At 47.1% G+C, this 10,205-nt stretch overlaps 4 non-coding genes and 1 pseudogene across 4 annotated transcripts; all 5 read right to left on the reverse strand.

The window, feature by feature from the left end:
* Window positions 1-2,224: 2,224 nt before the first annotated feature.
* On the reverse strand, window positions 2,225-2,388 carry LOC135045058 (U1 spliceosomal RNA). The gene has a single exon (XR_010237592.1). It is a non-coding gene; the product is annotated as a U1 spliceosomal RNA (small nuclear RNA).
* Window positions 2,389-3,062: 674 nt separating this feature from the next.
* LOC135044352 (U1 spliceosomal RNA) lies at window positions 3,063-3,225 on the reverse strand. The gene has a single exon (XR_010236957.1). It is a non-coding gene; the product is annotated as a U1 spliceosomal RNA (small nuclear RNA).
* Window positions 3,226-3,377: 152 nt separating this feature from the next.
* Window positions 3,378-3,541, reverse strand: LOC135044994 (U1 spliceosomal RNA). The gene has a single exon (XR_010237530.1). It is a non-coding gene; the product is annotated as a U1 spliceosomal RNA (small nuclear RNA).
* A 695-nt stretch (window positions 3,542-4,236) lies between these two features.
* LOC135044475 (U1 spliceosomal RNA) lies at window positions 4,237-4,378 on the reverse strand (annotated as a pseudogene).
* Window positions 4,379-4,530: 152 nt separating this feature from the next.
* Window positions 4,531-4,694, reverse strand: LOC135044941 (U1 spliceosomal RNA). The gene has a single exon (XR_010237477.1). It is a non-coding gene; the product is annotated as a U1 spliceosomal RNA (small nuclear RNA).
* Window positions 4,695-10,205: the final 5,511 nt, after the last annotated feature.

Raw genomic sequence — 10,205 nt, forward strand, 5'->3', positions numbered from 1 at the left:
TACAGGGTGTAAGTGCAACCTTGTGTAACCTGACTAACTACAAAGCTGCTTGAGCGTCACCGACGCTCAAGTGAACACTTAACACTATAGAAAATACACAGATACTGGTTTAGGGTCCAAAGCCTATTAACTGTATTATATCTAATATACTGGTAAAAAGGGGATAACAGTACAAATGATACACTACAATATAACAAAGACTTCCTAACCAAAATAGCTACACTAGAAATACAATACAATACAATTACTATTTATGGGAAAATGGAAGGGGAAGAGAAGAAGAGAGAGATAGAGAGAAATGGCTCATGATAACATTAAATAAGAGACAACATGGTTGCAGATAAAACTACACATGTGAGAGACAATCGCTGCGCAGTTAGTCAATGCTGAATACAGCATGGGATGGAAGCTAGACTCCATTTTGAGAAACCTCCACTTGATTCCAAAGACCACACCACATGGCTGAAAGGGGGAGGGGAAGACATCCAGCAGCAGCCATTTTAGATTTGCAGGTCCAAACACATGGCACTTTATTCCAAAATGTCCAAGCCTCAAAACAATGCATATGTTCTGATTTTACAATTCCAAACCATCTAAATCACCTTTCACAATGTAATCCAACTTCCTAGAACCATCTCATAATTTCACATCCCAAACAACTTCAGTATCTCAATAACCAGAGCATATTCATCACAAGACCAGATCACAATGTAATTAACACAAACGTAACTGCATGGTGGTATTTATGATTAACAGGATATATATTATAACTAACCAGCACAATCTATTTTAAATCTCCATAGGCAAACAAATACCACAAATACTATGCTACAGATTGTATACTGTTCCAATTCATCACGGACTTCACAGAGTATCCACAAACACCCAACAATCACACAACCAAGTTACAATAACCTATTTAAAACCAGAAAGCAATCTGTCTGTTTCCTTATCTAGCCATGTGAAGTTCAATACTTAGCCTTTAGTTTGGAAGATGTCCTGGGGATTCAGCCGCCATGCTGCTTGGTGCCAGGTAGCTGTGTGTGTGTCTGTGAGTGTAGCTACATTACATCTGTTCTCTGAGGCCACACCTGACCACTACCTTCCTGTTTGACCAGTACCTGGGGGAGGGGTCTTTCTTTCTCCTTTGTATATGCTAATCAGGTTCAGCCCTGAAAACTTAGTAAAAGGTTGTCTTGAGCATCCATTGTTCTAACAATATGATCTTAGCTTTTATACATATAATCATATCTATCCGCTGCAATGTCCCACAACAACACAACAGGCCTCAAACTAACCCACACCTCATTCTGCTTGCTTCAATACCAAACATGATGTGTTTATCTGGTTCGGTTCGAATGATACACATCCATGACATTAATTCATTAGCCAATTCTAAATCTCCATGATGTCTGGTGCTGTTCATTATTATAACCATGTACTGTATGAAACAAGTGCCGAATCCATCTCTGTGCCATGTCCGAGCAAATGCGTGTGTTTCCATATATTGCTGTGCTCGCTGCGCATATTTGCAAGTATAGCGACTTATATGTGTGCAGTTTATATGGTCTCTCTATGTAATATTTTTGACTTTGACACTTGGATGACCCCTAGTTCGCATTAAACACCTCCACCTTCCTTTGGTGTGGGGCTCATGTTGGCCATGCCCCATCCCCTGAAGCATTCAAGCTGATTTCTTGCAGCAGCTGGGCACTGTAACAGCTCCAGAGCTGCTCTGTACGGCAAGTAAAAGGGTGTGGGCCCTGCAGCACTACCTGTAGTTTGCATTGTGCATTGGAAGGCACAAAGTAAGCAGACAGGAGGAGAAGTCAGGATAGTGCACAAGGGTATAAAAGGGAGGGGCTCATGAAAAAAGAAGTGGAAACAGACAGCAAACTAGGCTGGAGAGAGACCTGAGACAAAGAGATCTGAATTATACGAGAGCCGACCAGGGGAAACACAAATTATGCAGTCAAGCTTCCCACATTTGGGGAAATCAGAGTGCAATGGGTGAGCCTTGCCCTGGGAGAAGCACCTTCATGATCATAGTATCTCACCTGGCAGGTAAGTAGGAGTTGGGCTAGAGCTGGGGAGGGTCGCTGCTCGGGTACCCCCCTGTAAAGTGAAGGAGATCCAACTGAGGCAGCACAAGGGAACTCTCGAAAGAAGAACAAGGCTAAAGGAAAATCTGAGACAAAGAAATTTGACTTTTACCAGAGCTGACCAGAGGAAAGCACAAACACAGTCTCCCACTACCACAAATAATGCAGTCAAGTTTCCCACATTTGGGGAAATCACAGGGGTCAGCATACCCAGAATGCAATGAATGAACCTCACCCTGGGAGAAAAATCTTCATGACCATGGTATCTCCTATGCAAAATAAGTATGATTTGGAATAGGGCTGGGGAGGGCCGCTGCTCATGCACATCTCTGTCAAGTAAAGGAGATTCAACTGAGGCAGCACAAGGGAACTCTCATCTTGGGACAACAACTGCAGGGAGAACACATATTTTCAGATGAACATGGGAGGGCAGAAAGCTGCCTAATACTGAAGCACCCCCAAACAACAAACCAAATGCAACAACTAGTGCAAGCATTCCTGGGGGAAGTTCTGCAGAAGACGGATTTGCATACGGTGATGTCATCCAAGCAGTGGGTCAAAGTTGGCTTCAACCCTCATCTGCATATGAAAAGAGAAAAGGGGCGTGCAGGGCATGGCGGCCTTTTGCGGTGCTTGGATGACCCCTAGTTCGCATTAAACACCTCCACCCTCCTTTGGTGTGGGGCTCATGTTGGCCATGCCCCATCCCCTGAAGCATTCAAGCTGATTTCTTGCAGCAGCTGGGCACTGTAACAGCTCCAGAGCTGCTCTGTAAGGCAAGTAAAAGGGTGTGGGCCCTGCAGCACTACCTGTAGTTTGCATTGTGCATTGGAAGGCACAAAGTAAGCAGACGGGAGGAGAAGTCAGGATAGTGCACAAGGGTATAGAAGGGAGTGGCTGAAGAAAAGAGAAGTGGAAACAGACAGCAAACTAGGCTGGAGAGAGACCTGAGACAAAGAGATCTGAATTATACGAGAGCCGACCAGGGGAAACACAAATTATGCAGTCAAGTTTCCCACATTTGGGGAAATCGCAGGAGCAGCACACCCAGAGTACAATGGGTGAGCCTTGCCCTGGGAGAAGCACCTTCATGATCATAGTATCTCACCTGGCAGGTAAGTAGGAGTTGGGCTAGAGCTGGGGAGGGTCGCTGCTCGGGTACCCCCCTGTAAAGTGAAGGAGATCCAACTGAGGCAGCACAAGGGAACTCTCGAAAGAAGAACAAGGCTAAAGGAAAATCTGAGACAAAGAAATCTGACTTTTACCAGAGCTGACCAGAGGAAAGCACAAACACAGTCTCCCACTACCACAAATAATGCAGTCAAGTTTCCCACATTTGGGGAAATCACAGGGGTCAGCATACCCAAAATGCAATGAATGAACCTCACCCTGGGAGAACAATCTTCATGACCATGGTATCTCCTATGCAAAATAAGTATGATTTGGGATAGGGCTGGGGAGGGCCGCTGCTCATGCACATCTCTGTCAAGTAAAGGAGATTCAACTGAGGCAGCACAAGGAAACTCTCATCTGGGGACAACAACTGCAGGGAGAACACATATTTTCAGATGAACATGGGAGGGCAGAAGGCTGCCTAATACTGAAGCACCCCCAAACAACAAACCAAATGCAACAACTAGTGCAAGCATTCCTGGGGAAAGGCCTGCAGCAGATGGATTTGCATACGGTGATGTCATCCAAGCAGTGGGTCAAAGTAGGCTTCAACCCTCGTCTGCATATGAAAAGAGAAAAGGGGCATGCAGGGCATGGCGGCCTTTTGCGGCGCTTGGATGACCCCTAGTTCGCATTAAACACCTCCACCCTCCTTCGGTGTGGGGCTCATGTTGGCTATGCCCCAGCCCCTGAAGCATTCAAGCTGATTTCTTGCAGCAGCTGGGCACTGTAACAGCTCCAGAGCTGCTCTGTACGGCAAGTAAAAGGGTGTGGGCCCTGCAGCACTACCTGTAGTTTGCATTGTGCATTGGAAGGCACAAAGTAAGCAGACAGGAGGAGAAGTCAGGATAGTGCACAAGGGTATAAAAGGGAGGGGCTCATGAAAAAAGAAGTGGAAACAGACAGCAAACTAGGCTGGAGAGAGACCTGAGACAAAGAGATCTAAATTATACGAGAGCCGACCAGGGGAAACACAAATTATGCAGTCAAGTTTCCCACATTTGGGGAAATCGCAGGAGCAGCACACCCAGAGTGCAATGGGTGAGCCTTGCCCTGGGAGAAGCACCTTCCTGATTATAGTATCTCACCTGGCAGGTAAGTAGGAGTTGGGCTAGAGCTTGGGAGGGTCCCTGCTCGGGCACCCCCCTGTCAAGTGAAGGAGATCCAACTGAGGCAGCACAAGGAAACTCTCGAAAGAAGAACAAGGCTAGAGGAAGATCTGAGACAAAGAAATCTGACTTTTACCAGAGCTGACCAGAGGAAAGCACAAACACAGTTCCCCACTACCACAAATAATGCAGTCGAGTTTCCCAAATTTGGGAAAATCACAGGGGTCAGCATACCCAGAATGCAATGAATGAACCTCACCCTGGGAGAACAATCTTCATGACCATGGTATCTCCTATGCAAAATAAGTATGATTTGGGATAGGGCTGGGGAGGGCCGCTGCTCAGGCACATCTCTGTCAAGTAAAGGAGATTCAACTGAGGCAGCACAAGGGAACTCTCATCTGGGGACAACAACTGCAGGGAGAACACATATTTTCAGATGAACATGGGAGGGCAGAAGGCTGCCTAATACTGAAGCACCCCCAAACAACAAACCAAATGCAACAACTAGTGCAAGCATTCCTGGGGAAAGGCCTGCAGCAGATGGATTTGCATACGGTGATGTCATCCAAGCAGTGGGTCAAAGTTGGCTTCAACCCTCGTCTGCATATGAAAAGAGAAAAGGGGCATACAGGGCATGGCGGCCTTTTGCGGCGCTTGGATGACCCCTAGTTCGCATTAAACACCTCCACCCTCCTTCGGTGTGGGGCTCATGTTGGCTATGCCCCAGCCCCTGAAGCATTCAAGCTGATTTCTTGCAGCAGCTGGGCACTGTAACAGCTCCAGAGCTGCTCTGTACGGCAAGTAAAAGGGTGTGGGCCCTGCAGCACTACCTGTAGTTTGCATTGTGCATTGGAAGGCACAAAGTAAGCAGGCAAGGTCCAGAGAACAGTTAGAGGTCGGAGTAGCACTATCTCAAGTAGTACTACGACAGCACGGATGGATTCTAAATATTCCAAAATCGCAGCTGATTCCGACGACACGTCTGCTGTTCCTAGGGATGATTCTGGACACAGTACAGAAAAAGGTGTTTCTCCCGGAGGAGAAAGCCAAGGAGTTATCCGACATAGTCAGGAACCTCCTAAGACCAGGCCAAGTGTCAGTACATCAATGCACAATGGTCCTGGGAAAGATGGTGGCTTCTTACGAAGCGATTCCATTCGGCAGATTCCACGCAAGAACTTTTCAGTGGGATCTGCTGGACAAATGGTCCGGATCGCATCTTCAAATGCATCAGCGGATAACCCTGTCTCCAAGGACAAGGGTGTCTCTCCTGTGGTGGTTACAGAGTGCTCATCTCCTAGAGGGCCGCAGATTCGGCATTCAGGATTGGGTCCTGGTGACCACGGATGCCAGCCTGAGAGGCTGGGGAGCAGTCACACAGGGAAGAAATTTCCAGGGCTTGTGGTCAAGCATGGAAACGTCACTTCACATAAATATCCTGGAACTAAGGGCCATTTACAATGCCCTAAGTCAGGCAAGACCTCTGCTTCAGGGTCAGCCGGTGTTGATCCAGTCGGACAACATCACGGCAGTCGCCCACGTAAACAGACAGGGCGGCACAAGAAGCAGGAGGGCAATGATGGAAGTGGCAAGGATTCTTCGCTGGGCGGAGAATCATGTGATAGCACTGTCAGCAGTGTTCATTCCGGGAGTGGACAACTGGGAAGCAGACTTCCTCAGCAGACACGATCTTCACCCGGGGGAGTGGGGACTTCACCCAGAAGTCTTCCACATGATTGTGAACCGTTGGGAAAAACCAAAGGGTGGACATGATGGCGTCCCGCCTCAACAAAAAACTGGACAGATATTGCGCCAGGTCAAGGGACCCTCAGGCAATAGCTGTGGACTCTCTGGTAACACCGTGGGTGTACCAGTCAGTGTATGTGTTCCCTCCTCTTCCTCTCATACCAAAAGTACTGAGAATCATAAGAAGGAGAGGAGTAAAGACTATACTCGTGGCTCCGGATTGGCCAAGAAGGACTTGGTACCCGGAAATTCAAGAGATGCTCACGGAAGACCCGTGGCCTCTACCTCTAAGAAAGGACCTGCTCCAGCAGGGACCATGTCTGTTCCAAGACTTACCGCGGCTGCGTTTGACGGCATGGCGGTTGAACGCCGGATCCTGAAGGAAAAAGGCATTCCGGATGAAGTCATCCCTACCCTGATCAAAGCCAGGAAGGATGTAACCATACAACATTATCACCGTATTTGGCGTAAATATGTTGCGTGGTGCGAGGCCAGGAAGGCCCCTACAGAGGAATTTCAACTGGGTCGTTTCCCGCATTTCCTGCAAACAGGACTGTCTATGGGCTTCAAATTAGGGTCCATTAAGGTTCAAATTTCGGCCCTGTCAATATTCTTCCAAAAAGAACTGGCTTCTGTTCCTGAAGTTCAGACGTTTGTCAAGGGAGTACTGCATATACAGCCTCCTTTTGTGCCTCCAGTGGCACCTTGGGATCTCAATGTAGTTTTGGGATTCCTAAAATCACATTGGTTTGAACCACTCACCACTGTGGACTTAAAATATCTCACATGGAAAGTGGTAATGCTGTTAGCCCTGGCTTCAGCCAGGCGTGTCTCAGAATTGACCAAAACAAAAAACTGCAACAAACGAGTGCCTAATCATCAAAATAAAAAGTGAAAACCAATACGTGTTTCATAGAATTAAATAATCACAACTTTATGTTCCTGATAGTCTGCGCTTGCCGGAATACTATGTGTAGTATTGTGGTGATAGCATAGAAAAAGAACAAACGGCTGCGCTGAATATCAGGAACGAAACATGATGTACAGAGAGCCAACGTAAAAAATAACAATGTTTATTAATAAAACATATAAAAAGATTAATTGTCAAATAACCGGTGAAAAATATATACAAATATATATAAGAACAGTCACTAGACGTGAACTAGTGGTATATTGTAATGACTCAGCTTATTGGGGTGAAAAGTTCTGTGATTCACTTGTTAGATAGTTGATAAATACCAGGTGTGTTGGTAGGATCCTAATGAATAAAAAAGTCCCTCAGTTGAAATTGATATTCAATACCTTTCCAAAATGGGCTGGTAAGAGCCGAGCGTCCTCGGCTTCAATGTCCTGCAATGCCCATATACGCTGTGCAGCGGAAAGGAATGGATCGTCTCTCTCACAACCCGGTCGTGGCGGCGTGTGCGCTGAAGCCGCTGATGTCGGATGCTGTAGAAGGAGGGTGCAGCGGGGACCAAGGAACACCTGGAAGATTTCACCTGAGCTGAGTGTGGATAGGGGCGGGTCCTGACGCGTTTCGTCACGTTCACGTGACTTTCTCAAAGGTAGAATGTTCTTATATATATTTATATATATTTTTCACCGGTTATTTGACAATTAATCTTTTTATATGTTTTATTAATAAACATTGTTATTTTTTACGTTGGCTCTCTGTACATCGTGTCTCAGAATTGGCGGCTTTATCCTATAAAAGCCCTTACCTAATTTTTCATATGTGGTGCCTGCGGCTACTAGGGACTTGGAGGATTCCAAGTTGCTGGACGTAGTCAGGGCCCTGAAAATATATGTTTCCAGGACGGCTGGAGTCAGAAAATCTGATTCGCTGTTTATCCTGTATGCACCCAGCAAGCTGGGTGCTCCTGCTTCTAAGCAGACGATTGCTCGTTGGATTTGTAGTACAATTCAGCTTGCACATTCTGTGGCAGGCCTGCCACAGCCAAAATCTGTAAAAGCCCATTCCACACGGAAAGTGGGCTCATCTTGGGCGGCTGCCCGAGGGGTCTCGGCTTTACAACTTTGCCGAGCAGCTACTTGGTCAGGGGAAAACATGTTTGCTAAATTCTACAAATTTGATACCCTGGCTAAGGAGGACCTGGAGTTCTCTCATTCGGTGCTGCAGAGTCATCCGCACTCTCCCACCCGGTTGGGAGCTTTGGTATAATCCCCATGGTCCTTTCGGAGTCCCCAGCATCCACTAGGACGTTAGAGAAAATAAGAATTTACTTACCGATAATTCTATTTCTCATAGTCTGTAGTGGATGCTGGGCGCCCATCCCAAGTGCGGATTGTCTGCATTACTTGTACATAGTTATTGTTACAAAAATCGGGTTATTGTTGTTGTGAGCCATCTTTTCAGAGGCTCCTTCTGTTATCATGCTGTTAACTGGGTTCAGATCACAAGTTGTACGGTGTGATTGGTGTGGCTGGTATGAGTCTTACCCGGGATTCAAAATCCTTCCTTATTGTGTACGCTCGTCCGGGCACAGTATCCTAACTGAGGCTTGGAGGAGGGTCATAGGGGGAGGAGCCAGTGCACACCAGCTAGTCCTAAAGCTTTTACTTTGTGCCCAGTCTCCTGCGGAGCCGCTATTCCCCATGGTCCTTTCGGAGTCCCCAGCATCCACTACGGACTATGAGAAATAGAATTATCGGTAAGTAAATTCTTATTTTCTGGACTGTGTCCAGGATCATCCTTAGGAATAGAAGACGTGTCGTCGGAATCAGCTGCGATTTTGGAATATTAAGAATCCAACCGTGCTGCCGCAACACTACTTGAGATAGTGCTACCCCGACTACCAACTGTTCCCTGGATCTTGCCCTTATCCGGAGATCGTCCAAGTAAGGGATAATTAAAACTCCCTTCCTTCGAAGGAGTATCATCATTTCGGCCATTACTTTGGTAAAGACCCGGGGTGCCGTGGACAAACCAAACGGCAGCGTCTGAAACTGATAGTGACAGTTCTGTACCACAAACCTGAGGTACCCTTGGTGAGAAGGGTAATTTGGGACATGGAGATAAGCATCCTTGATGTCCAGAGACACCATATAATCCCCTTCTTCCCGGTTTGCCATCACCGCTCTGAGTGACTCCATCTTGAATTTGAACCTTTGTATGTAAGTGTTCAAGGATTTCAGATTTAAATTAGGTCTCACCGAGCCGTCCGGCTTCGGTACCACAAACAGCGTGGAATAATACCCCTTTCCCTGTTGTAGGAGGGGTACCTTGATTATCACCTGCTGGGAATACAGCTTGTGAATGGCTTCCCATACCGCCTCCCTGTCGGAGGGAGACGTCGGTAAAGCAGACTTTAGGAAAACGGCGAAGGGGAGACGTCTCAAATTCCAATTTGTACCCCTGAGATACCACCTGAAGGATCCAGGGGTCCACCTGTGAGTGAGCCCACTGCACGCTGAAATTTATGAGACGGGCCCCCACCGTTTCTGTTCCTGGGAACTGGCTGTTTGCTGCAGCCTTTTTCCTCTCCCTCTGCCACGGGGCAGAAATGAGGAGCCTTTTGCCCGCTTGCCCTTATGGGGCCCAAAGGACTGCGCCTGATAATACGGCGTCTTCTTATGTTGAGAGGCTACCTGGGGTAAAAATGTGGATTTCCCAGCCGTTGCCGTGGCCACCAGGTCTGTTAGACCTACCCCAAATAACTCCTCCCTTTTATAAGGCGATACTTCCATATGCCTTTTGGAATCAGCATCACCTGACCACTGTCTTGTCCATAACCCTCTTCTGGCAGAAATGGACAGCGCACTTACTCTTGATGCCAGTCGGCAAATATCCCTCTGTGCACAACGCATATATAGAAAGCATCTTTTAAATGCTCTATAGTCAGTAATATACTGTCCCTATCTAGGGTATCAATATTGTCAGTCAGGGAATCCGACCAAGCCACCCCAGCACTGCACATCCAGGCTGAGGCGATTGCTGGTCGCAGTATCACACCCGTGTGAGTGTATATACATTTTAGGATATTTTACTGCTTTCTGTCAGCAGGTTCCTTAAGGGCGGCCGTATCCGGGGACGGTAGTGCCACCTGTTTAG

Source organism: Pseudophryne corroboree, unplaced genomic scaffold (genome assembly GCF_028390025.1).
Source record: "Pseudophryne corroboree isolate aPseCor3 unplaced genomic scaffold, aPseCor3.hap2 scaffold_90, whole genome shotgun sequence".
Taxonomy (NCBI): Eukaryota; Metazoa; Chordata; class Amphibia; order Anura; family Myobatrachidae; genus Pseudophryne; species Pseudophryne corroboree.